Source organism: Lynx canadensis, chromosome B4 (assembly GCF_007474595.2).
Source record: "Lynx canadensis isolate LIC74 chromosome B4, mLynCan4.pri.v2, whole genome shotgun sequence".
Taxonomy (NCBI): domain Eukaryota; kingdom Metazoa; phylum Chordata; class Mammalia; order Carnivora; family Felidae; genus Lynx; species Lynx canadensis.
In genome coordinates, this window is record NC_044309.1 from 98,794,308 (window position 1) to 98,822,123 (window position 27,816).

Genomic DNA, 27,816 nt, shown 5'->3' on the forward strand with positions numbered 1-27,816 from the left:
CAGAGCCCGATGCGGGGCTTGAACCACGAACTGTGAGATCATGACCTGAGCCGAAGTCGAACGCTCAACCGACTGCACCACCCAGGTGCCCCTAATTTCTTTACAATAGATATGACTGCTTAACCAAAAATTAAAAACATTGTCTTATCAGGCTTAGGAAAAAAATATATAGTCCATATAAAAACTATAGCATAAAGGAAAGAATGGAATAAACTACAAAATTGCTACAAAGTGGTACAATATTTTAAGTATGCTGTGAAATGTTAAGGGTATCTACTTTAATTCCTACAGCAATCAATAAAAATTAATGTGAAGAGGTATAGCTAAAAAGTCAGTAAGTAAATTCAAATGGGATTCTAAAAAATTATTCAAATAAGCTAAAGGGAAACAGATGGGACATACAGAGAGCCAAAAATAAAATGGCAGACTCAAATCCAACTATGTCAATAATTACATTAAATGTTAAAAGATCCCACTGAGTAATGAAAAGTTCTTCACCAACCGGTGCTAGAACAGGTGGATATGCATACAGAACATGCTGAACTTTATGTCTTATTACATGCCATACACAAATATTAATTTGAGGCACATCATAAATCTACATGTAAAAGCTAAAATTATAAAGCTTTTAGAAAAAGAGGAGAATACAGACGGACCACAGAATGTGTTATCAATTAAATAAAATTGTTAAGTTATACTGCATCAAAAACTTCTGCTTATCAAAAGACACTATTAAGAAATGAACAGGCAACCTATGCATTGAAAGAAGATAATCTGCAAAACTGGTATCTGGGGTATATAAAAAAGATTATCTCAGTAATAAGAAGACATACAACCCAATTTAAAAAATAGACAAAACATTTGGATTGACAATTCATAAAGCAAGATATACAAATTGTCAGTAAATACATGGAAATGATCTCAGCATCATTATTCATCAGAGAAATTCGAATTAAAGCCACAATGAGATTTCTTTATATGACAACCAGAACAGCAAAAATTTTAAAAACTGACAACACCAGGGGTGCCTGGGTGGCTCAGTTGGTTGAGCATCTGACTTCAGCTCAGGTCATGATCTCACGGTTTGAGGCTTCGGGCCACATGTTGGGCTCTGTGCTGACAGCTCAGAGCCTGGAGCCTGCTTGGGATTCTGTGTCTCCCTCTCTCCCTGCCCCTCCCCAACTCGCGCTTTGTCTCTCTCTCTCTCTCTCTCTCAAAAATAAATAAATGTTAAACATTTTTTTAAAAAAAACTGACAACACCAAATGTTGATGAGAATGTGGAACAACTGGAACCTTCATACATTGCTGGTGGGAATGTAAATAGTATAACCACAGAAAATTTCCTGGCAGTTCTTATAAAATAAACACACACCTACTCTATAACCTAGCGATCCCACTCCTAATATTTACCAAAATAAATGAAAATATAGTTCTACAGAAAAACTTGCGTAAGAATGTTCATAATAGCATTATTCATAACATTGCAAAACTGGAAACAACCCATGTGTCCATTAAGAGGAGAATGGATAAACATAATGCATCATATTCATGGGATATTACTCAGCAATAAAAACTACGGATATAAGCAATAATGTGTATAAATTTCAAAATTATGCTAAAAGAAACCTTATGTAAAAAGAGTATATAGTATGTAACTTCATTTATATGAAGTTCTAGAAGAGTTATAATTAATTTGTGGGGGAAAAATCGGGGCAGTGTTACTTCTGAAAACTATAAAACACTGATGAAAGAAATTAAAGACAACACTAAGAAATGGAAAGACATTCCATGCTCATGAGTGAGAAGAACAAATATTGTTAGAATGTCTATACTACCCAAAGCAATCTACACATGTAATGCAATCCTAATCAAAATACCAACAGCAGGGTGCCTGGGTGGCTCAGTCGGTTAATCGCCTGACTTCGGTGAAGGTCATGATCTCATGGTTCGTGGGTTCAAGCTCTGCATCAGCCTCTGTGCTGACAGCTCAGAGCCTGGAGCCTGCTTTGGATTCTGTGTCTCCCTCTCTCTCTGCCCCTCCCCTACTCACACTCTGTCTCTCTCTCAAAAATATATAAAATTTTTTAAAAAATTATAAGATTGCTAGTATACATGTGTTGCATACTAATAATTAAAAAAATATGAACAGCACTTTCCAAAAACTAGAACAAATAATCCTAAAATTTGTATAAAACCACAAAAGACCCCAAATAGCCAAAACAATCTTGAAAAAGACGAACAAAACTTGAGGCATCACAATTCCAGACTTGAATTTATATTACAAAGCTGTAGTAATAAAAACAGTATGGTACTGGCATAAAAATAGACACATAGATTAATGGAACAGAACAGAAAAACTGGAAATAAACCCACAAATATATGGCCAATTAATCTTCCACAAAGGAGGAATGAATATACAATGGGAAAAAGACAGTATTTTCAACAAATGCTGTTGGGAAAACTGGATAGCTAAGGAAGATAAAACTGGACCACTTCCTTACACCATATACGAAAATAAGTTCAGAATGTATTAAAGACCTAGATGTGAGACTTGAAACCATAAAAATCCTAGAAGAGAATACAGTCAGTAAGTTCTCTAACATTGGTCGTGGCAACATTTTTCTAGGTATGTCTCCTGAGTCAAGGGAAATAAAAGCAAAAATAAACTACTGAGACTACATCAAAATAAAAAGTTTCTGCACAGAAAAGGCAACAATTAACAAGGTAGTCTATGGAATTGAAAGGCAATCTATGGAATGGGGGAAGATATTTGCAAATGACATATCCAAGAAAGGGTTAGAATGCAAAATATATAAAGAACTTATGCAACTCAACACCCCCCAAAAAATAATCCAATTAAATGGGCAAAAGACATACACAGATATTTTCCTAAAGAGGACATCAAGATGGCCAATAGACATATGAAAAGATGCTCAAATCACCATCATTACAGACATGCAATGAGATATCACCTCACACCTGTCAGAATGGCTAAAATCAAAAACACAAAAACAACAAGTGTTGATGAAGATGTGGAGAAAAAAGAACGCTTGTGCACAGTTGGTAGGAATGCAAACTGGTGCAGCCACTGTGGCAAACAGTTTGGAGGCTCCTCAAAAAGTCAAAAATAGAACTACCCTATGATCCAGTAATTGCACTACTGGGCATTTACCTAAAAAATACAAAAACACTAATTCAAAAGGATACATGCATTATTATGTTTATTGCAGCATCATTTACAATAGCCAAACTATGGAAGTAGCCGAAATTTCCATCAATAGATGTACTGATAAAGAAGAAGTGGTATAAAATACAATGTAATATTATTCAGCCATAAAAATGCAATCTTTCCATTTGCAACAACAAGGATGGAACTAGAGAGTATAATGCTAAGTGAAATCAGTCAGTCAGAGAGACAAATAACATATGATTTCACCTATATGAAATTTAAGAAACAAAACAGATGATCGAAGAGCAGAGAGAGAGAAAGAGCGAGCGCGAGAGAGAAACCAAGGAGCAGACTCTTAAGTATAGAGAACAAACTGATAGTTACCAGAGAGGAGGTAGGTGGGGGGGGGGGGGGGGGGATGGATGAAATAGGGGATGTGGATTAAAAGTACACTCAGTACACTGACTAACGTATAGGATTGTTGAATCAGCATATTGTACACCTGTATGTTAACTCTACTGGAATTAAAATAAAAAAACTTAACAAAAAAAGATTAGATGATTTGCTCTACTGGATATCAAGACTTATTATAAAGCTCCACTAGTTAAGGGGGAAAAAATGGACAAATATACCAACAAAACAGAAAAGAAAAAGACCCTTGCATGTATGGACTCAATATTCAACAAAGTAGGCAATAAGAACAGTAGGAAAGTTCATTATGTTGAATAAATGATTCTGGGTAAATTAGACATCCACTTGGAAACAAAATGAAATTCTAACTCTTTACTTTCCACCATACATAAAATCAGTTCCAAGTAGACTGTAGATCTAAATATGACAGACTAAACAATAAAATTTCTGGAGGACAACATGCTCATGATCTAGGCTATATAGTGGGGAAAAAAAAACACTAACCAGTAGGAAGAAATGAAAAATTTGGATTAAAATTAATAACTTCATCAAAAGACTTAAAGAATATGAAAATAGGGGAAGATATTTGGAAAACACACAATTAATCAAGGGGTTGTATTTAGATTATGATGAACTCATAGATCAAGAAGAAGAGAATAGGCAACAAAATAGAAAAGTGAGCAACAGACTTAAGCAGGTTTTCACTAAATAAGGTATTCAAGTGACCATAAACACATGATGACCTCATCAGTCACTGGGAAAATTCATTCAGTTTCATAGTGTGGCACCACTACAAACTCATCAAAATGGTAACATTTAAAAGGTTGACAACACCAGGTGTTCACAAGGACACGGAACAATGGGAACACTGACACACTGCCGGTGAGACTGTAAATTGGCAAAACCATTTTGGAAGACTATTTGTCATTATCTACTAAAGTTGAAAATGTGCAAAACCAATGACTCAGTGCTTCCACTTTTAGATATATACCCAATATAAATACATGCTCATGTGTAGCTAGAGATGGATACCAGAATGTTCACAGCAGCATTATTTGTGATAGGAAAAAAATTAGAAACATCTCAAATGTTCACCTATGGTACAGTGGTAGAATATGTGATATATTCATGCAGCGAAATAGTATATGGCAATAAAAGGGAAGTAGCTACAGCTGTATGCAACAATAACTTGAATTTCATAAATATAATGTTGAGCAAAAGAAGCTGTGCACAAAAGAGTGCATACTGTAGACTTTCAAAACAGGCCATTTCTGAAGGCAGCCTGTATCCAATGACTGGTCCATGCTGGACACCAAAGGACGCAACTCCAGAGCTCCCCGCTGAATAAAATGAGGCCTCGGCTGTGACTGCCACCCGGCTTCTCCTTCTGCCCCAGTGTTTCTCAAATTCAGCAAGATTGACATTTTGAGGGGGACAATTCTTTGTTGGATGGGTGACTTTGTGCATTAGAGGGTATTTAACAGTATCCTCGGCTTCTAACCACTAGATGCCAATATATTTCCCCATGATGCTAAATATATCTCGGGGTATTAAATCTGCCCCAGTTGAGACCCATGGTGCAATCCTGTCTCCTTCAACCTCCACGGATGTTGATCCTGAGAACATTCCCCAAGAAACTTCCTGCATGCAAATCATTCAATCTGGGGCACACCCCAATGAGTTCTGTTCATTTAATAAACCATTTACACATATGTTTATTGGTAAATTGTACCTGTGCTATGTAATTATACATTATACATTATAGAATATAATTATAAAACAAAAAAACTGAAGAGGAGATAAAATAAATGTAATTAATAGTTCTAGCGTTTTCCCTGCTCCCCAAAAGAATGTTCATTGGTACCTCCTAGAAAGCCTGAACCATACAGTGGAGACCAATGCCCTGGGAGGGGGGAGGGAACAGCAAAAGGAATGTACGTAGAGGATTAGTCTTAGTAATAACTCTCTGAGGCAGGGAAGAAAAGGAGAGAAGAGTTAGAACAAAAACTTAGGGGGGCAGCAACAGATATATGAAAAGGTACTCAACATCACTCACCATCAGGGAAATTCAAATCAAAACAAAATGAGATAGCACCTCATGCCTGTTAGAATGGTTATTAGAATGATGTGGAGAAAAGGAACATTTGTGCACTCTTGGCAGAAATATTTACATTGGTATAGTTACTATAAAAAACACAGACGATGGGGTGCCTGGGTGGCTCAGTCAGTTGAGTGTCTGACTTCAGCTCAGGTCATGATCTCACGGTTCATGAGTTTGAGCCCCGCATTAGGCTCTGTGCTGACAGCACGAAGCCTGCTTGGGATTCTCTCTCTTCTTCTCTCTCTGGCCCTCCCCAGCTCGTGTTCTCTCTCTCTCTCTCTCTCTCTCTCTCTCAAAAGAAATAAATTAAAAAAGAATAAAACTAGCATATGATTTAGCAATTTCACTTCTGGGAATTTATCTGTAGAAAACACAAACTCTAACTTAGAAAGATATATGCACTCCCATGTTCATTGCAGCATTATATACCATAGCCAAGGTATGGAAACGACCTGTGTCCATCAATGTATGGATAATGAAAATGTGGGGTGTGTGTGTGTGTGTGTGTGTGTGTGTGTGTGTTGTCTGTGTATACAATAGAATATTACTCAGCCATTAAAAGGAAGGAAATCTTGCCATTTGCAACAACATGAATGGGCCTTGAGGGCATTATGCTAAGTGAAATAAGTCACAGAGAGTAAGACAAATTCCATATGCTCACTCTTATGTGTGGAACCAAAAAACAAAACAAAAAAACTGAGCCCACAGATACAGAAAACAGATTAGTGGTTACTGCCAGAGGTGGGATGGGAGTGGGCAAAAAGAGTAAAGGAAGTCAAAAGGTACCAACTTCCAGTTATAAAATAAATTAAGTCATGAGGATGTAATGTACAGCATGGAAACTATAGTTAATAATACTGTATTGCATATTTGAAGGCTGCTAAGAGAGTAAGTCTTAGAAGTTCTCATCGCGAGAAAAAGAAATTTGTAGCTGTGTGGTGAAGGATGTTAACTTGTCTTATTATGATGTTCATTTTGCAATATATACAAATATCAAATAATTATGTTATATGCATGAAACAAATATAAAGTTATATGTCAATTATAATTCAGTTAAAAATTAAAAACTTTGGGGAATGATATGGTGATGGGTAGCAAGATAGGAAAAGCAGTCATTTTAGCAAGTATATAAAAGGGACGTGTGGCTAAACATGTCTGATTATGTCTACGAGCTACCCACCAAAATTCCTATGAAGAAAATGCAATGAAAGTTTAAAAGCTGGCTAGAGCAGTAAAAGTAAAGATCAAATATCATTAATCAAAGGTCAGAGAGAATTTCTTTTAATTGTATCATTGTTGGATCAAAAGGTAAGTTCTTGACTTTCATAACGTATTCTCTTACTTCTAAACTGAAATTAGTTCTTCACCTATTTTAAGTGCATATTAATATAGCCTCATGCTATTAGGAATAAAGAGACATTATTAGAAATTCCTGCAGAAACCCACAAATAATGTAGTGAGAAATTTCATCCCATTTTCAATCCAGTTTAGGTAGAGTAGTAAAAACAAATGGCATAGAGGTTTCGAAAAATACAAGTACTAACGTTGAACGTAGCTTCTTTTTCCTCTGCATTTTCATTTAAGGACCAAGTTTCTTTTTTTTTTTTTTAGTTTTTTATTTTTAAATTTTTTTTAACGTTTATTTATTTTTGAGACAGAGAGAGACAGAGCATGAAAGGGGGAGGATCAGAGAGAGAGGGAGACACAGAATCTGAAGCAGGCTCCAGGTTCCGAGCTGTCAGCACAGAGCCCGACTCGGGGCTCGAACTCACGGACTGTGAGATCATGACCTGAGCCGAAGTTGGACGCTTAACCGGCTGAGCCACCCAGGCGCCCCAAGGCCCAAGTTTCTAACCTCTCCTAGAGCTTTTCCTGAGAGAGCTCCAGAGTGATGATCCACAAGTTCTTAAGACCAGGTCCCTCAAAGATGACATTCTGGGCTGAATTTTACCCTTGCCCCCAAATTCATATGTTGAAGACCAAACCCCAGTACCTCAGAAGTGACTGTATTTGAAGGCAGAGCCTTTAAAGAGGTAATTACATTAAAATGAGGCCATTAGAGTGGGCCCTAACCCAATCTCACTGGTGTCCTTATAAGAAGAAGATATTAGGACACAAAGAGACACGGGGGGTGCACGCACAAAGAATGGATGACCGTGTAAAGAGGCAGTAAGAGGGCGGCCACCTGCAGGTTGAGGAGAGAGGCCTCAGAAGAAACTGAACCTACTGATTTTGGACTTCCAGCACCCAGAACTGGGATCAATGTTTCTGTTGTCGAAGCCACCCAGTAAATAGTCTGTGGTATTCTGTTCCGGCAGTCCTAGTAAACTGACACAGAGTGGGAGCTGCCTGCTTCCGTGTTCTTTTTTTTCAGTGTAATTAACATACAGTGTTATATTAGTTTCAGGTGTACAATATAGCGACTCAACTATTTTTTTAAGTTTATTTATTTTGACAGAGAGAGAGAGCACACACAAGCAAGGGAGAGGCAGAGACAGGATCCCAAGCAGGCTCCACACTGTCAGCGCAGAGCCCAAACTCACGAACCGTGAGATATGACCTGAGCCGAAATCAAGAGTCCATTGCTTAACTGACCGAACCACCCAGGCTCCCCACAATTCAACAGTTCTATACATTACTCAGCACTGCTCAAGCTGCCTCAGCACTCTTGATCAACGCATCCCTCAAATTCCACAGTAGATTTGGAAAACTTACAATACAAAAACAAACAAGCAAAAAAAAAAAAAAACAAAAAAAAAAAAGAAAAACTTAAGGGTAACTTGATTTGAACTTTTTTTTTTTAAGATACACCAAAGTGGGGTAGGGGGAACAGGTTGATAAGCTTAACTACCTGAAACAAAACAGTCACCAAAAAACTAATATTTATTGTATTATAAAATTTATTGTATTGTATATTGTAAACTTATTGTAAAAAATTGTAAGGAAAACTAAAAAATAAATAAATAAAACAGGAAAATTATTTAATCTCCAAAGAAATCTTAAAAATCAACTTTATGCCAGTAAAATGTAAACCTTAGATAAAAGTGATATATTCCTAGAAAAATATAACTTACCAAAGCTAACTCTAAGAAGTATCTTGTATGTATCATAACCATTAAACAAATTGAATCAACATTGTAAAATCTACCTACAAAGAATCAATCAGCTGAAACAGATTTACAGGTGAATTCCTACCAAACATTCTGAAACCAGATCCTTCTAATCTTATAAAAATTCTTCAAGAAAATTAAAAAAGAGGAAACATCCTCCAACTCAAATTAGTAAGAAAAAGACAAAGAACATGAGAGGTCAAGTTACAGAAGAAATGCAAAGAACAAATAAACGTATCTTAAAAGATCCATTTGCACTAGTAAGCTAAAATTCAAATTAAAACCATAATTAGATGGAATGTTTGCTTCTCAAATTTAAAGTTATTTTGTGGGTGTAGCATGCTGAAGATGAGAAAGAGAACAAATTGTTACAACTTACATGGAAAGCAACCAGAGAAATTTGTCAATATGTATTAAAAGCCTTTTTTAAAAAGAGGGTTCTTTAAATACAGGGATTCTACTTATAGGAATGTATTTTCAGCAAATCATCAGAAAAGTGAGCAAATAGGTAAGTTTATTATAATAGGATTTAAAAAGAGGAAAAATTGATTAAAATTATATTCATATATGAGAGAATGATTAAATGTATTCTAGCAATCCATTCAGAAGGGTGGTTTGCACCATATAAATATTATATTTTCAAAGGATATTTAGTGAACTAGGAAAAAATATAATGATACAATAACAGATAAACCCAGCAGAACACGAAGCTGGAGATGAAACATAATCCCAAATTTGTATGAAAAATACTCAAGAGAAAGACATGAATGACATCAAAACATTAACAGAGGTTATTTTTATGTTCAAAGAACATAGGATATTTTTAAAATTCCTCTGTGGCTCCCAAGTTTTCTGCAAGTACATCTCACTTTCACGATCAGAAGAAAAGCAAATATTTTTTAAGGTGTCAGGTGCACTTACCTACAGGGTGAAAGGTTCTAATTAGAATAGGGGTGGGGCAGAAATAATGGAAAAAGTTGGACTTAACTACTGAGAGAATACTGAGGGAGATTAAACAAGAATCTATAGGAAGCACAAAATATTTGTAGGTAGATATACATAGATTTTAATCTTGGTTCAGCCATTCATTAGATGTGACATCCTTTGGAGCTGCCTTCTCTATAGGCTTATTCGCAGGGCTCTTACCTTAAAATGCTTAGCACAATATCTAATAGAGAGTAGGTTTTCCATAAAACTTATATCCTGCCCCTAATACCTGAAAATTATCTTTCAATCTCTTAGTTTAGATCTCTTGCCTAAGATCAAGTTGATGCTACCCATATTTCCACTGTGGCCAATTAAAACCTAGTTCCATAAGGCCCTCTCCTTGGAAGGCAAATTTAAAATGACATTCGGGGGGCGCCTGGGTGGCTCAGTCGGTTAAGCGGCCGACTTCGGCTCAGGTCACGATCTCACACTCCGTGAGTTGGAGCCCCGCGTCGGGCTCTGTGCTGACCGCTCAGAGCCTGGAGCCTGTTTCAGATTCTGTGTCTCCCTCTCTCTCTGACCCTCCCCCGTTCATGCTCTGCCTCTCTCTGTCTCAAAAATAAATAAACGTTAAAAAAAAAAATTAAAAAATAAATAAATAAATAAATAAATAAATAAATAAATAAATAAAATGACATTCGGCACAGCTAAATACAAAAATATGTCTCCTTCTGGCATAATTAGCTGAGAGGAAATAATTCATTCAAAGAGGACTAAAAACTATATTAGCTGAATTGACAATTATTTGATCTTACTAATCATTTCATTTAAAAGTCAAACCATTTATACATGGAGACAATGTGAGTCAATTTACTAATTAGATAACATCCTAATTATCCATCTTGTTGTCCATCAGTAATTTTTAATAGCACCAAAAGATCCCCTATTGTTGTGAAAGGCAAAATAAGAAACTTTTTTGCTGAATTATTTCATAAACTGTTCTTTCACGTTCTTATTTAAGATTAGGAATAGTTTCACAGAAGTATTAATAGAATCAATAAACAGTGATAAGTAATCAGTATTTGCTGTCGATAATTTTTTGTATTGGTTTTATGGAGTTAATTATAAAGAACTTGAGCAAACACCAGGCACTATGTTTCTAAAATATCTGGCTTGTTTAACTATACACAAAACAGCATTACACATTTACACATAAATATTTTAGATTAAGACCACTGTTTGGAGAATGACTTTGACCAGCCTATATTTCTACAATTTTAAGCAAACATGCTTTGTCATGAAACCTTGAATTAACTGAGAAAACATCTCAGTGTGAGGAAAATGAATTTTGGTTTTGGGGGCATTATGTTCTGTTTCTCTCTATCACAAAGCCAAAGAATTGAGCAGCGATGTTTGCCTGACTGTTCTTTTCAGCTGAATGGAATGGAAAATTACACAAAAATTAAACAAAGAAACTGCCTGGACTTTCTCAGTTGCTTGGAAGTGGAAGTGTTTATTCAAGCATTTACATGGTGGCCCTGGTTCACGGTCCCTTGATTAACATAAACTTTCCAGAGGTGTAAGAGAAACAGCTGGCAGCATATGCTTTCTTCACTCTGTCCCCGCTAACCTCTTCCATCTGGCCCAGGCTCTTGGAACAGGCACCCAACAGATCTTGTGGCTTCCACTTTTGTCTTTTCATGATCCGTTCTCCACACACCATCAGAACCATCTTTTTAGAATATGAATTAATTTCTCTCACTTTCTTACTTAAAATCCTTAGAACAAAATCAGAACCCCTAACTGTGGCCTACAAGGCCCTACAAGCTCTAGCCTCTGTCTGCGTTCATCTTCACTCCTCCCCACTTGTTCGCCGGGCTCTACCTGTATTTTCTTTTTTAATGTTGCTCGAACACATCCCATTCATTCCCACCTCAGGACCCCTGCTCCTGCTAGTACCTCTGCCTGGAATATATTGCCCTGAGACTTACCCATTACTGTTTTGTTGTGTTGTTGTTGTTTTTCATTCTGCTCTCAGGTCAAATACCACCTCCCCAGAGAGATGTTCTAAAGCCTCCCAATCCAAAGTGCAACAGCCTTGCTGCCCAGTTATTCTCCCCCAGGCCTGTGATTTTTTTTTTTCTCCGTAACACTTGTTGCTCGCTGACATTATTTTGCTCATTTGTTTTCTTGTTTATGGTCTTTCTGCACCTAACTAAAATTTCTTCATAAAGGCAAGTACCTTGTTGATCATATTCATTGCTGTTATCCTTAACATCTAAGATAGTGATGAGCACACATTCCTTAGTCCATATATACTTGTGACGTGAACAACGTCTGTGCAACGCATCAATTGGGATTTTTTTTTTTTTTTAATTTGCAACAGAAACTGACTCTAGCCAATTTAGGCAGAAAGGCATTTACTGGAAGGATATCTCATGGCTCACAGAATAGCAAGGATAGCTGGAGAAATAGGCTTAGAAAGTAGGCAGAAACCACGGCTAGAGGGTTCCTCTAATGGGTTTCGAGGGTTCCTCGAAAATGACACCGAGAAGTGACCAGAGCGATGCCATCCTCGGCCCTGCTGGTCAAGGCCACTGGACACTCTACCAAAGTTTTCCTCCCCATCGCTACTCCTGGATGCTGGTCGCTGCTGCTTCTCACCCTCAGACTGAACCCTCCAGCCTGTGCTTCTTTATTTCCTCTTTTCCATGCTTAATTTCCTTTAGCAACAATCTCAGCCACCTGTCTACAATCATAGTTGAGGGTAAACTATGAAAAAAATAGCCTTTGAAACTTTAAGGTGGGTTTTATCACCATCAAATAAAAAAAAATGTGAGAAGCAAATCATTAGTTTTTATATTTTATGATTAACCATGGCCTGGAAATACACTGATCTTGCTATACCCAAAGGAGGTCTTGCAATTTATTCAATGATCATATATCGAATGTCTTCTATTTCCTCTTTTGATAAACAGTTACGGAGTCAGGGAATGGTTACAGAAAGGTGACTGCAATCTCAAGACTGGTTATAATTAACCCCATAAAAATAGAGTGCTGCAAACCCTAATGGTCTCAGGTATCTATAGTTAGCTTTCAAACATTGATGAAAGGACATACCTCCACTGTTAGGCCAAGGGTTCATAACCACATGATCTCCCTTTGTGAGAACTCATTCACAGCTGAGAAGAAGATTTGGGCTCTAGATCCAGATGTTGCACACCTTCATTGGGTGATTGTGGGCAGATCTCTAAGCCTTGGTTTCCTTACCTATAAAATGAGAATATTAATAAAATTATAATAGTCTTCTATCACTGCCACACATGATCATACCTCAAAGAATAGAAGGTATGCAAAATACATGTAAAATGTCAGTATTATACATAACAAGACTCTATTGCAATTGAGGGCCATATCTATCCTAATCACAAGAGTTATCATTTATTTATCTTTGACTATGTGTTCCAAACATACACGGCCCCTCATTCTCTCATTCTGTCTTCCCCTGTCAACCTGAGCACAAGCATCTCTTGTAGGTCTCTACAAGGTCTGCTGGATCCTCTCAAGGACTCTCTCCTTTCTTAGCCTCATGCTTCCAAAGGTGAGATTTCAGCTAAACTAGCACACTCTTGGTCTCCCTCCCTAGAAGAAGAGGGATTTATTTGATTGGTGAGTTTTGGGTAAGAAGTGACCCTCTTCAAGACTGTTAAGCACTAGTAAGTCATTTTTGCCCTATATATTATGTTGGTCATTTTGTCCTATATTTGACAATATCTTTGCAGGAAATGAAATTCTCATTATAATGTTTATTATCTATATGCATGCTTTCATTTATTGTAAAATCTTAGATCTTGGAGATTTGATTTGTTCATGTTATGCCTGGCTACCTAACCTATGGAATATTTTATGTACATTAATTCTAGGCGAATTTACCCTTAGAATATTTTAGCAGCCCTACCTTTATTCATAATCAAAGAAATAAAGACTTTCCACTTGTGAGCACTTTAAAATGTGCATTCATTTTAACTTGCTAACATGATAAAACATGGGAAATGTGATATATAAAGAATAAAACACAAGTCATGGTGCTTACAACACAAGAGAAGCACAGTGGGCAGATTTTTTGTAAAGGCTCAGCTCAACAGGGAATTGAAAAAAGAAAACACAATGTCTCTGCCCTGCTCAGGGAAGCCTCGCCTTTGTATGCTATTTCCTGGCAGATGAAAAGGCAAAGAGCAGCTCCAGCCTGCATCGCTTCCCTGGGATTTGAAAGAACAAAAGAAAAGCAAACACTCCTCTGCTTCCAAGAACGACACTTAGGCAAGAATAGTCTGTCTTTTCTTTTTGTTTCTTCTTTCTTCCTTTATTATTAAACAAAAAAAAAGATTAGTGATGAAGTAGGAAATCCTTTTTAAAATTATTTTTGTTTTGGGGTCAGAGTTTAGCATTTTTGGGAAAATTACAGCAGAGCTCGTTTTGTTTCCCTCCTTTGAAGTGTCTAATGCAACATTTAATTGTTAATGCCCAGGCAGCTTTTGATTCTTTCAGGGTGCATTGGAAATTTCAGATCTCCAATTTCTTCAAGTTATCTATATTATTAACTGAGTGTCGTTGGTCAACACTGATTGCAAATGACTTCCTTATGTGACCTAAAACGTCTCAAAGCCTTTTTCCTAGGACTTCAACTCATCTTATATGTCCACCCCAATGGTGGACACTGTGCCATGACAGTGAGCTGCTGCTAAGACAGACTCAAAGCTTAATAAGAGTATTAGGGTGCCACGGTTCTGACCTCAGTTACTGTCAGGGCTCTTGGACCCATCAGGGTTAAGTGATTTGAGACACGTCAATGGATGGCTAAAATTATGCCGAAGTGCTCAGTCCCAATCCACAGTGAGACAGCCGCTTCCATTTCCACTTCTGTCTCATGAACCTAACTCTAAATAGCAGGACATGTGCAGGAGCCACATTCTTGTTCAATCCAAAAGACGCAACCAACAAAATTGTATCTGGCTACTGCATTTAGTACCCTCATCCTCTGAATGCTGGCATGTTGAGACAGGTCCTGCTCTGTGAAAGCCTTTATTTATGTTTCTTCCTGACAGTGGGAATCAGACATCGAGATGAATCATCTAAAGAGAGCAGAATCTTCTTTGGAAGTTTTGTTAATTACGTCCACAAATGCTTTTGATTTAAGAGAGACTGCACAGCCTGAATTGGATGCTCTTGACCCCTCATGTCCCTATCATTCTATTCTTATGAATTTGCTCCCAACCCTCTGGTTATTCCCTTTTTGTATCTTTCTGGGCTCTTTTTCTTCTTTCCTTTATTGTGGGTACTGCCTAGGCTTCCACCCTTGACTCTCAGCCTTTCACATGCTATACTATGATTCACAAACCAAACTGCTTACAGGGATCTGAAGGTAGCATAAATAACTGAAGCAGGCTGTATGTGAGAAAAATAATGTGGTTCTCTTACTCTCTGATACAGTAAAGAGCTACCTTTTCTTTTATAAGGAAATATCAACAACAGAAAGAACACAAGCACAACCTTAAACGGCAGCTGATATTCAGTGTCAGGGAGAATAACATATAGAAATGCTTGAGTGTGAGGGGTACTAGGAGACGGCTGCTTCTCAGCTACAGCTAATGTCTGGTAATAGGTAATATTACCCATTAATATTACCAAAAAATTTTCACTTGTCAAAAGAGTTTGGACATCCAGATTCTTTTATTTAAACTTTCATATGAAATCTCCGATATTTAAAATTTTACTCAAGCATTGCATGTGTGTATGCCAGAAATGAGTATGCCGGCCAAAGAGAACACATCTCCATGCCAAATACGGTCAGTGGGTAGCCAGTTGGCATCTCCTTCTCTACAGATTACTAAAGGCAGTGGTTTCCAAACTGCAGAGCACAACCTATTATTGGATCATGGAATCAAGCCTAGTGGATTGCAAGTAGCATTTTTAAGTGAAATAGAACTGCATAGAAGAAAACAGAATTAAAAATGATAAAATAGGAGTGTCTGGGTGGCTCAGTCAGTTAAGCATCAGACTCTTGATTTCTGCTTATGTCAGGATCTCACAGTTCATGAGATCAAGCTCCATGTTGGGCTTTGCGCTGACAGTGTGGAGCCTGCTTGGGTCTCTCTCTCTCTCTCTCTCTCTCTCTCTCTCTCTCTCCCCCCCGCCCCTCCCCCACTTGTGTGTGCACGTGCACCCACACTCTCTCTCAATTAAACTTTAAAAAACGATAAATTATATCACATTTAATAAGGAAAAGCATTATTACAGGAAACATACATACACATGCATCTGTGTGTGCGTGTGTGTGTGTGTGTGTGTGTGTGTGTGTGTGTGGTGGGTCGCTATTAAAAAATCTTTTTATGACTGTGGTCAAAAGGTTTGAAGGTCACTGACCAGGTGATGTTATTCCACTTCTTTACCTTCAGTTGTAACTTAAATGCTTAAATGATTGTGAAATGTGCATCTGTATGCTAGATTTTTCTCTTGAACTTCACCCACTTATTTTTAATTATCCACTGGGTATTGTCACTTGGATAATCCACAGGTCCCACAAATGGCTTCATAGTGACATGGATTTCATTTCAAATCTTAGGATTTCTTAGCCTGTTTTCTCATCTTTAAAATCAGGATAGTTGAGGGTGGGTGAGCCTGGGTGGCTCAGTCTGTTAAGTGACCGACTTTTGATTTCGGCTCAGATCATGATCTCATGGTTTATGTGATCGAGCCCCATGTCAGGCTCTATGCTGACAGTGCAGGGGTTCTCTCTCTCTCTCTCTCTCTGTCTCTCTCTGTCCCTCCCCTGCTCACACTCTCTCTTTCTATGGAAACAAATAATCATTAAACAAATTAAAAATAAAGAAAATAAAATCTGGATAATTGAACCATCTGAATAAGGTTTGTAAGAATTTGTCCTTAGAACAGTGCCTGTGCATACAAAATAAACAAATACTGCTTGAGCACCAACTATATTCCAGGCATCATCCCAGACACTAGAGATTGATGAAAGAACAGCTCTTCCATAATTAATGCCACTTTCCAGTAGTTTCAAAAGGAAGTTTAAATTAACAAAAATCTCCTTAACGTTTTACTCGATACATATATTAATCCTTTTATAATGAAATTTATAAATACCCCTTTCAAGTGACCTCTGAAGTCTATTAATTTACGACCACAAAGATGACCTCCTTCTCCCTGTTGAATGTCAGGAGGCCTCCTCTCCTCCTGAGTGTCATGAGCCTCTCCCGGCCCATGTTGACCATGAGGAAATTCTCAGGTCTTAGTTAAACTGGGGTATAGAAAAGAATCTGTAATTATGCTCTGTTAAGGAACTTGGGTGTTGAATAAGATGCTGTCTGTCTTAGTTCATTAAGGCTGCTATAACAAAGCACCACAGACAAGGTAGCTTATGAACAACAGAAATTTATATCTCACATTCCCGGAGACTGGGAATTCCAAGATGAAGGTGCCCTCAGAGTCAGTGTCTGGTTCAAGCCTGCTTCCTGGTTCATCTTCTTGCTGTGTCCTCACATGGCAGAAGGGGCAAAGGAGCTCTCTGAGGTCTCTTTCTTAAGGACAGTATCCCATTCATGAGGGCCTTTCTTTCATGACCTAATTACCTCTTAAAGGTCTTACCTCCTAGTACCATCACACCAGGTATTAGGTTTCAACATATGTATCTGGGGGTGGGGCACAGATGTTCAGTCCATAGCAATACCCTTTCCCTTTGAAAAGCTTGCTGACAGTGAATACATACACAGTCTGTGGTAACCTCCTGACTGAACTTCCTGCCTGCCGACCCATTCCCGTTAAAACATCCATCACGCTGAAACCACAGACCCCTTATAAAATGGATTCTGGTCATGACCTTTCACTTTCTAACCTTTTAACAATTCTGCTCTGTAACCTGTAGAAGGGCTGAGCTCCTAGTGGGATTTATCGGGCCCTGCATGATCATATCCTCATCTCTTAAGCATCATCTCCTCTCAAATTCTGTCTTCTTGTCAATCAGGACGACTTGCAGTTTCTAATGCATTTAGCACTCTCTGTCAATTGATATTACCAGGAAGACAAGCTTGTTATTACAGTTGTCACGGTTACAGATTGGCTTCCGCCCCTCCAGATATCACTTCCACCTTTCAGATAGAGAGAGTAGAGGGTTGAAAAATTCTGCCCAGGTCTTGAACTATGTTACACAGATATCCTTAACTGAGACTGGGATATTATGTACTTTCATTTCCTGATTTCCCAAGGGATTGGAATGAGTGTGGAGTCAACTTCTGTCTACACAATTGGAATGTCTGGAGTTGATTCATCCCTAATGAATCTTTAACTATCGAAGGTGTTTCTGCACTTAAAACACCTAGGCGTCCTGAGCCATTCTGGTTCCTGTTATTTCTTTAGTCTATCTCTTAAAGTTGCTCTTTTCCTTCTCTGTGCTATGCCATCTTTCCAATAAATGCAGTAAGAGTTAATTTTCATCACTTGCTACCAACAAACCCTAAGTGATACCATTTAATGGATGGTTAAAGGTTGAGGAAGTATCAAGCTTATGAGTATTCCTCCTTTTATAGTGTAGATCTACTGAGCACGTAGGCCTGCCTGTGGAATATCTCAGCAATATTTTAGGATCAAAATTTTAAAATATTTGGCAGTTGTGAAAGTATCCGAAATGTTTATTGGAAATGGAAATATTCACTCAATGGAACAGTTAGGTAACATAAGTTTTTCTGTTTCTGAGATCTACTCTTATTTGTGCAGATTGGCTAGGGACTGGAACTGGTTAAAAATGGTGCAAATGGACTGGTGGGAATGAAAACGGGCAGCCACTCTGGAAAACAGTGTGAAGGTTCCTCAAAAAATTAAAAATAAAATTACCCGATGATCTAGCAATAGCACTACTAGGATTATATCGAAAGGATATAGGAGTGCTCTTTTATAGGGGCACATGTACACCAATGTTTATGGCAGCACTATCAACAATAGCCAAATTATGGAAAGAGTCCAAATGTCTATCAACTGATGAATGGATAAAGAAGATGTGGTTTATATATAAAATGGAGGGGCGCCTGGGTGGCGCAGTCGGTTAAGCGTCCGACTTCAGCCAGGTCACGATCTCGCGGTCCGGGAGTTCGAGCCCCGCGTCGGGCTCTGGGCTGATGGCTCAGAGCCTGGAGCCTGTTTCCGATTCTGTGTCTCCCTCTCTCTCTGCCCCTCCCCCGTTCATGCTCTGTCTCTCTCTGTCCCAAAAATAAAAATAAACGTTGAAAAAAAAATTTTTTATATATAAAATGGAATACTACTTGGCAATGAGAAAGAATTAAATCTTGTCATTTGCAACAGCGTGGATGGGACTGGAGGGTATTATGCTAAGCGAAGTAAGGCAGTCAGAGAAAGACAGATAATATGTTTTCACTCATATGTAGAATTTGAGGAACTCAACAGAAGACCATGGGGGAAGGGAAGGGGAAAAACAGTTTCAAACAGAGAGGGAAGCAAATCATACGAGACTCTTAACTACAGAGGACAAACCGAGGGTTCTTGGTGGGGGAGGAAAAAATGGCTGATGGGCATTGAGGAGGGCACTTGTTGGGATAAGCACTAGGTATTGTATGTAAGCGATGAACCATGGGAATCTACTCCCAAAGCCAAGAGCACACTGTTTCCACTGTATGTTAGCTAACTGGACAATAAATTATATATTTTTTTAAAAATGGTGCAAATGGGTTACTAACACTTTGTTAATAAATGTAACTCATCGTCAGTTAAATACAGTAATTTTATTAATCAACTGTCATTAACCTTAAGATCCTCTTGATTTTTTCTACACAGCTCCACAAGAAAAGTACTAGGAAAAGAAAAAAAAAAACCTACAAGCTAAAATGTTTTTAAATGTAAAATGGGACAGAAGAAAACAGTAGAATACTATAGACTGTCAGTAAAAACTACATTTGCAAAAATGACGACAATAGATGAAATCATAATGAGAAATGATGTCTGTAATAAAACTATGAATACTACTTTAGATAAGTAACGGCCCATTAAAGGTGAATTTTAGAATCATACAATCTGCTGCCTTGTTTTAGAGATGAGGAAACTGAGAGCCAACAAGGTAACCAACATAGACACAATCCCTCAGCTAGTCAGCAGAAGCACCAGGAAGCAAGTCAAAGTAGGAACAGGTATGTGAATATGGGAATAAAGGAAAATGCTCTCCATCTAAACCGCAAGATCACTGAAAATCATTAGTCTCCTCATATTGAGGCCAATCTGTAAAAATCTACCATTTATTATGTGGTTTGAATAAGAACTGAGTAACAATTTATTTTAGGTGCAAAATATTTAACAATGAATGTATCTTTTATATGTATATGTGTGTGTGCCTATATATTGTGTGTGTCCAACAATAAGATTATTTATCATTAGGGGTAGAATGTTTTCCATTAAAAACTAAAATTGAAAATTGGGCATATGACAGATTAAAATGTCACTATGGTGGCTATAAACAAAACCAGTAAACTCTAATCAGAGTTAAAAGCATATGAAAGAAAATGCAGCATTTTTGTCTAACTTCAGTTTGTTTACAAGATTCCCTGCAGCTATTCATACCTTGTCTCCTGGAATTTAGAATGTAATTAATCATACAGCATAAACCTGAAGAGAAAAACTGTGAGTATAATAAAAATACAACTTGTCCAGAATTTTGAAAATAATAAAGAGTTTTACACAAAAATTGAGCATGAATAATTAGCTGTTGTCAGTCAACACGAAACACACAAGTACTTTATGGGAGGAACATTTCAAGGCAAACTGTAGTCAGTTATGGTTTTCTTAATACCTCAAGCACAATAACCAGGGTGGATATCACAAAATTGAGTAACAGTGACTTATTTATGTCTTTTAGTGTTATTAGTGATTGAGGAAAGGGAGGTGATGTGAAATGATGGGATATCTAGGTGGTATTTAAATCATAGGTATCATTCAGGCATAATAATTTACATGTTGGTTTTATAAAAAACTCACACAGTTTTATAAAAAACATGTAAGTAGTCATGTTCCAGAAAATGCAAATAAGGCAATAAGAAAGAAATAATAAATATAAAATGTTTTTTTAGTAAGTCACAGACATTTTTTTTTCAGCAGGGAAAAATACTGTAATTGAATCTCACCTTGTTACAAAGACATTATTTTGTCCAAAGTCATAAGGTGTTCACAGAGAATAAAATTAGGAGTTGTATCAATTGGGGCTATTGGTTGTAAGCAACACAATTTAGTGCAGCTAGCACAGGTAGAACACAAATCTACTGAGAGCTAATACATTCTATCTAATAAGTATTGAATTTATTACATAGCTCAGAGAATTGTTGTGTGGGTTGGGAGAAATAGGCTCAAGACCAGCCTCCAGGAACAATTCCTAGAACTACACCACAGAACTGGCCTGAGCAGGAAGTCACAACAGCCGTTACCACCCCCTCATCAGCAGAATGAATAAACCATCCCTAATCTGCTTCCTCCTATGGTTCATCTCCCAAGTTAAGCCCCATGTAGGGGACTCTGATTCACAAAACCAAGGTCACACGCCTGCAGTTTAGCCACAAGGGAGTCTGAGAATGCAGGAAGCTTTTGAAAACTGCCCTGGAAACAGGGAGTTCACAGTGCAGAGAACTATCAAATAAAGAGAGGGTGTTCAAAACATGTGGGAAGTTTGGTCCACCGAATTCTAAGATGCACAGAAGTTAGAAGTTCATTTTGACTTCCTCTCAACTTGACACTTAATGACTTCTTTTGAGAATTGAATTCTTTATGACCACTGTTCTAAGCAAGACATGCTAAAGATTACTGTATCTCTACATGTATGGATATCTGTGTATTTGCTCTCAGGAGACTTTATTACTACACTGTCCAATGCTAGCAACTAAAAGTATGTTCACTGGCAACATGTAGCTATAGAGCACTTGAAGGTTGGGTAGACCAAATTGAGACTGCTCTAGTGTAAAATACACACCAAACTTTGAAGACAGCATAGGAAAAAAACCCCTTCATTAACAAGTTTTCTATAACACACTGAAAATGTATTTTTATATATTAGTTAAATAAAATATGTTAATAAAATTAATTTCACCTGTTTCTTTTCTTTCCTTTTTTTTTTTTTTTTGGTATATTATCATTATAAAATATACACATTTGGGACCAATGAGAATTAGAATTGGCATTTGTTCCTACTTGTTAGGAAATTCTTTTCTACCAGAGTTGTTGAGAAGGCTAGATATCTGTCTGAAACTTTCAAAACCATCTTCTAACTTAAGGGATGAACCCACCTAAGAATGGGGCCAATTGATCTGATAAACAGAGCACTGATGTCATCTGAAGCACTGAACTTATACCCAAACTAGCTTCACTTCTGGGCTTTTTAGGAATATGAATCAATAAATATCCTAGGCCAGTTGTGGTTGAATTTTATCATTTGCAGTTAAAAACATCCCAACTGATATAATTATTAAGACCTCTACAGTGACCTTCTTGCAGTGTATTCAAATCATCACCAAAATAAATTAGGAAGCAAAGCCCTTCTAAGTGCTGGTAATAGTGTAAACCTATATCCACAAGCTACTATGAATATTTTGAAAAGAAAGCACAGTTTCCAAGAGTTTGGAATAAAATCTAATCCATACAGCAAAATGTGTCTAATATTGTTCCTTTAGCTATTAGAATGCCAGAGCACTGATGAGTTTTGGGGTGATGGTGGGGTGGTCTGGAGCCAACAGCCAAGAAAGAATTCTTGAAGACATCTTTGGTGCAAAAGGTGATTTTACTAAAGCACAGGGACAGGACCTGTGGACAGAAGAGCTGCATGGGGTCATGATGGGTAGCTCATTATATACCCTCAGGTTGGGAGGGCGTCAGGGATAGAATAAGTCTCTAAGGAATTTTGGAAGCAAGGTTTCCAGGACCTTGAGGAGTTAGCTGTTGCTAGGGAAACACCATTTATTGCGTTTAATAAAACATCAATCATGAGACCCTTCAGACATGTATCGGGGGGCCATAAGCTTGGAGTATGATTGTCAGCACATATCTTGGGGTAGTTGAGACAAAGGAAGTAGACTTACAGGATACTTGAGGTCGGGATAATGTTAAGCCAAGATTCCCTTTTGCCCCTAACAAAGTGTCATCATCGAGGAAGCTGAGCTCCTAAAGGGAGGTCACCCTGCTCGTTGCAAGGACTTGTCAGTGGGTTGTAGGGAGTAAGGGAATTTAATTTTTCATTTGCCTTAGTTTCCCACATTACCAAGGCAAGCATTTAAACCCCCTTCCTTTGTTCTTGGGTGGCCAGGAGTGTCCAGGGAATATCACACATATTCTACCTGGCAGGGAGGGGGGTGGGGAGGAGTGCCTGCCTGTATTTTGCCCTCAGCTTGCCCTAGGCTCCCTCATCAGCATGATAACAGATTATTGAACAATTCAAATAAACAGATTCAGCACAGTGTTACTGAAGCAATTCTAGTCATTTATATTAGGGACTTTTCAACTTTTAAGCCATGAAATACTTTATTCAAAATAAATGAATATGAAAGCCTAATATATGAAAACAGAATGAATATTAGGGATGTTAAACATCTCTCATAACACATTTTTATTACATTATTATTTGAAAGTTCAAGGTGGACATTTAAAAAAAATTTTAATGTTTATTTATTTTTGAGACAGAGACAGACAGAGCATGAATGGGCGGGGTGGGGGGAGGGTCAGAGAGAGAGGGGACACAGAATCCGAAGCAGGCTCCAGGCTCTGAGCTGTCGGCACAGAGCCCGATGCAGGGCTCGAACTCACGAACCATGAGATCATGACCTGAGCCGAAGTCGGAGGCTCAACTGACTGAGCCACCCAGGAGCCCCAAAGGTGGACATTTTAAAGCGATATACCAGCATTTGCCAGAAAAAAAGTTAAGTCAGAAGTCTTTTGAAACTTTTTGCCAGACTCGGCTTTAAGTATTAGGGAGATGGCCATTTAGAAAAGTCAGAGCAAAAATAGTAAATAAACTATTCACTATTATTACAGAAACATGCTAGGAAATTCTCTTTTCTACTAGAGTTGTTAAGAACTCTGCTTCATTAACTATACCTAAAGAAGGAAAAAAGGAAAATTTAATAAAGCAAAAGAAAATTTCCAAATCACTTGCACTTGACTTTGGAATGTCCTTGACACAAATTCTCTGGCATCATGCTTGCTCCACCCTAACCTCAGCAGCCTGGGGACAGTTTAGGAATGTGAAAGTGGAGGTCTGACGTCATTACAGAAGGCCAACAGTGGATCCAGAGCTGCCCATTCACACTGATGCTAAAGTCTTATGATTATAGAGGTGAGGGCTCAGATGGTCATGTTTATTCTCTTTAACTGTCCTCCTGGCTTCATCTAATCCAGTCCCCAGTCCGCACTCACCCCCACCCCCTGCTGCAATCTCTTCCCTCTATGTCATTTCCACTGCCCTTGTCAACTCCCTCTTTTCCCACTGAACTATTTTAGCCATGAGTAGCTGACACAGTCAGAACAGTTAAAGAAGAATGAATGACCTTCCTTGCCTCAAATTAAAGGAAGTCTCCAGAAGTGCTTTCAGAGAGACCATACTTCCCTGCATTGTCTGGTACCCTAAAGATTCTCTCCCGACCATGTGGACCTTCAACCAACCCGACTGCATAACTTATTTTCTCCCTGACTCCAAGTGCCAAAATACTTGCTAACACAGGAAGGAGAATCATGTTAGATAAATTTTAGATAAAGTATAGATATTAAGAAGGAAAATAAGGTGAAATTAAGTTCCAGGGAGTCACCATATGGGCTCCTGATTATCAATCATTTTAACAGCTAAATGAGCTTGCATTACTTCTAACTCTTAGGGCTACAAATGCAGATGTGAACATTAAATGCCTCTTTAAAAAGTGAAGTGAAAAATTTGCTGGTTAAGCAACTTTATTATTATTTGTACAGATTTCTTGAAGAGAAAGTAATAACAGTTAATCATTACCTGGGATTTATCATGGAGCCAGAATATGCAAAATATAAAGGAGGGAATCATCTGAAAACACCCAATCCAAGGAACAAAAACAAACCCATGCACAGCAAAGAATGGCATATGTAAAGCTGTCTTGTTCAACGTTCAATAATATTAACTGGGCATCTATTATAAGCCAAACATTGCACTACGCATTGAGAACTCACACAACGGGAACAAAGATCTCTCTGTGGGGCATACAAAGATAGAATTCCTCTGTGGTTCAGGTTCAGGACTGTACTGCATTTAAATCAAGAGAAAATTTGAATTTTTTCTTTCATTACCCACAAAAGTTCTTGCCTGTTCAAATATATGATCCAGGAGAATTTTCATTACACTTGGTCCATTGCTATATTAAGACATCCTGAAGCTTCTGGGAACATCTCACATTTTTGCCCCAGAAGAACCCTCATTCATTCCTATTCTCCTATTCCTACCATTGTGGCCTCCTGATTGCCTTCTCCCCCATCCCACACATTGCCTATAATGACAGGCTTTGCTCGTTGATCATTCTTATCCTGTTAGGTGTTTAAGCAGATCTTGACTTTTGGAATCCTCTGGTGGAGAAGTAAGAAGTAGAAATAAATATTTCAACACCTGGTGAGAAGTGTCAAAACGTAGATAGCTATAAGTTTCCACAGACGTATGAAGGGGAGAACAGCTCATGGTAGGCTCAGAGAGGAGGAAGGTAGGGGCAGGGTCAGTAAGGAGTACTTTGTGATCAAGACATGCTCTTTGCCCACATGAAAATATTGATGGTGCCAGGAATCCCTCCTGAAAAAAAACCTGGATCAAAACCTATGAAAGGCCCCAATTTTTGTCTCCAATACAAAAAGCATTCCGTTTTGTTGAACACTTTTTTCTTTAAAAAAATTGCTCATCGGTTCTTGACAGTATTTGATGATTACTGTACATACAATTTCCCTTGGTTTTATTTCAGTGGTGCGTTCCCCCACTTCTTCCACAAATATTTACAAAAGCATGTGGCCCTGTTAGGAAACACACACTCACACCTCTGAAAAGAAAAAGCCATAAAATCTGTATCATCAAAAATCACGAACTGATGAACTGTATAAGGAACTACAGGAAAATAGGAGGATGAACGTAAGAGTTAAATTTATAACTATTCAAGAAGTATGTAAGCTCATCATCTCTTTAGATTTTCATGATTCTTCTCTTGCTTAATATATTTGGAAAGAAATAAGTATTTATAAACAAACAAACAAAAAACACTAGGGGCCTGTTCCCGTTCTTAAAGTCCGGTCCTAAAAGCTCTGTGATTTGACCCAAACATAGTTACAGAGCCAGAAGGAGGCAGAATAAGTGATTTATCACGAGTAGTGGCTTTGCTTTCAAATGCACCAAAACCAGAAATTCAAGATGTAGATTATAATGTAATTTTCACGACTAGTTAAGAACCCCTCTCAGTGGAGCAACATAGTTATTCAATTAATTCGGGTGAATAAATATTATCCTATAATTGATATCTCATTAGTCTGACACAAGCTGGAGCGCACTGTTCTTTATCACACAAGGTGCATTTCTTACTATAAAATGATACATTTTAAGAGATAGGGTGCATAATGGAAAAGTAATTGCTCCAGAAGAGATGTGTGTAACTTGTAATCTTGAAAATTAATTCTGCCTGGGCTCCATTCCAGAATTCCAGAACGATTATTACCAGAGGAATGCCACCAAATGACAGGAACGAAGAGAATGTACATACTGCATACCCACTCCCAAGCACAGCCCAGAATTTTGTCAGGATCCCAAGAAAACTTTTTGGTCTTTCTCAATAGTAATTTCATTAAAATACATATTCCAAATGAAGGTATGAATGGAAAAATGAGCAGCGGAGGGAAAGAGGCCAAGAAAGGGTCTTCTAGAAACCATAACCGCTAGTAAACAACCGCTGATAAATGTGAATATTCCCATATAGTTAAGCGTAGTTTTGAGTGCAGAAAAGATTTTCAGGATATTTTATTAATATACTTTTGCAAAAGTTACAGATGCCAAAACCTAATTCTTCCCCTAGCTTCTGGGTTTAGCTTATTATTCTATTTAAAAATCTAGCAAATATTTACAGCCACTTGCTAAGGGGATTTGAATAATCTTGCTTGGTTCCCACATATCATCTTGGTAACCTAAACACCTTCAAGTATTGTAAACATCATTTATAAATTTAACATATTCTGGGGCACCTGGGTGGCGCAGTTGGTTAAGTGTCCGACTTTGGCTTAGGTCGTGATCTTGTGGTTTGTGGGTTTGAGCCCCATGTCAGGCTCCGGGCTGACAGCTCAGAGCCTGGAGCCTGCTTCAGATCCTGTGTCCCCCCACTCTCTCTGCTCCTTCCCCACTCATGCTCTGTCTCTCTCTCTAAAATAATCATTAAAAATTAAAAAAAAATAAAAGCAAGTTTAACATATTCTATTTCCTTTTCAGTTTGAAAGGTCTGATTGACAAGCCTTTCCAAATACTTAAGGAATTCAGACAAGTTAAATTAACTTTACAAATACGATAAATATTGAATCCTTTTAACATTCTAGTGAAATCAATTATTCAATTACACATTTAAAACTAAAATTATAAGATTTCACTCTAAGATACATTTTTCTCAAATATATAAAATACTAATTGTGCATAAATTCTTACCATAATGATATTAGTACTATGGTTCTGATGATTTTAAACATTTTATACTTATCCTAAATATCCCCATAGTTAAATGATGCTTTTCTCCCAGGAGACAACTTAAGTTTTGGGGTTTTTTTTAACGTTTATTTATTTTTGAGAGAGAGAGAGAGAGTGAGCAGGGGAACAACAGAGAGAGAGACACACACACACAGAATCCGAAGCAGGCTCCAGGCTCTGAGCTGTCAGCACAGAGCCCGATGTGGGGCTCGAACTCACAAACCGTGAGATCACATCATGAGCCAAAGTCGGACTCAACTGACTGAGCCACCCAGGTGCCCCTTAACTTACTTTTGATTAGTAATTTTGACTGAGAGTGAGATCTGCAACTT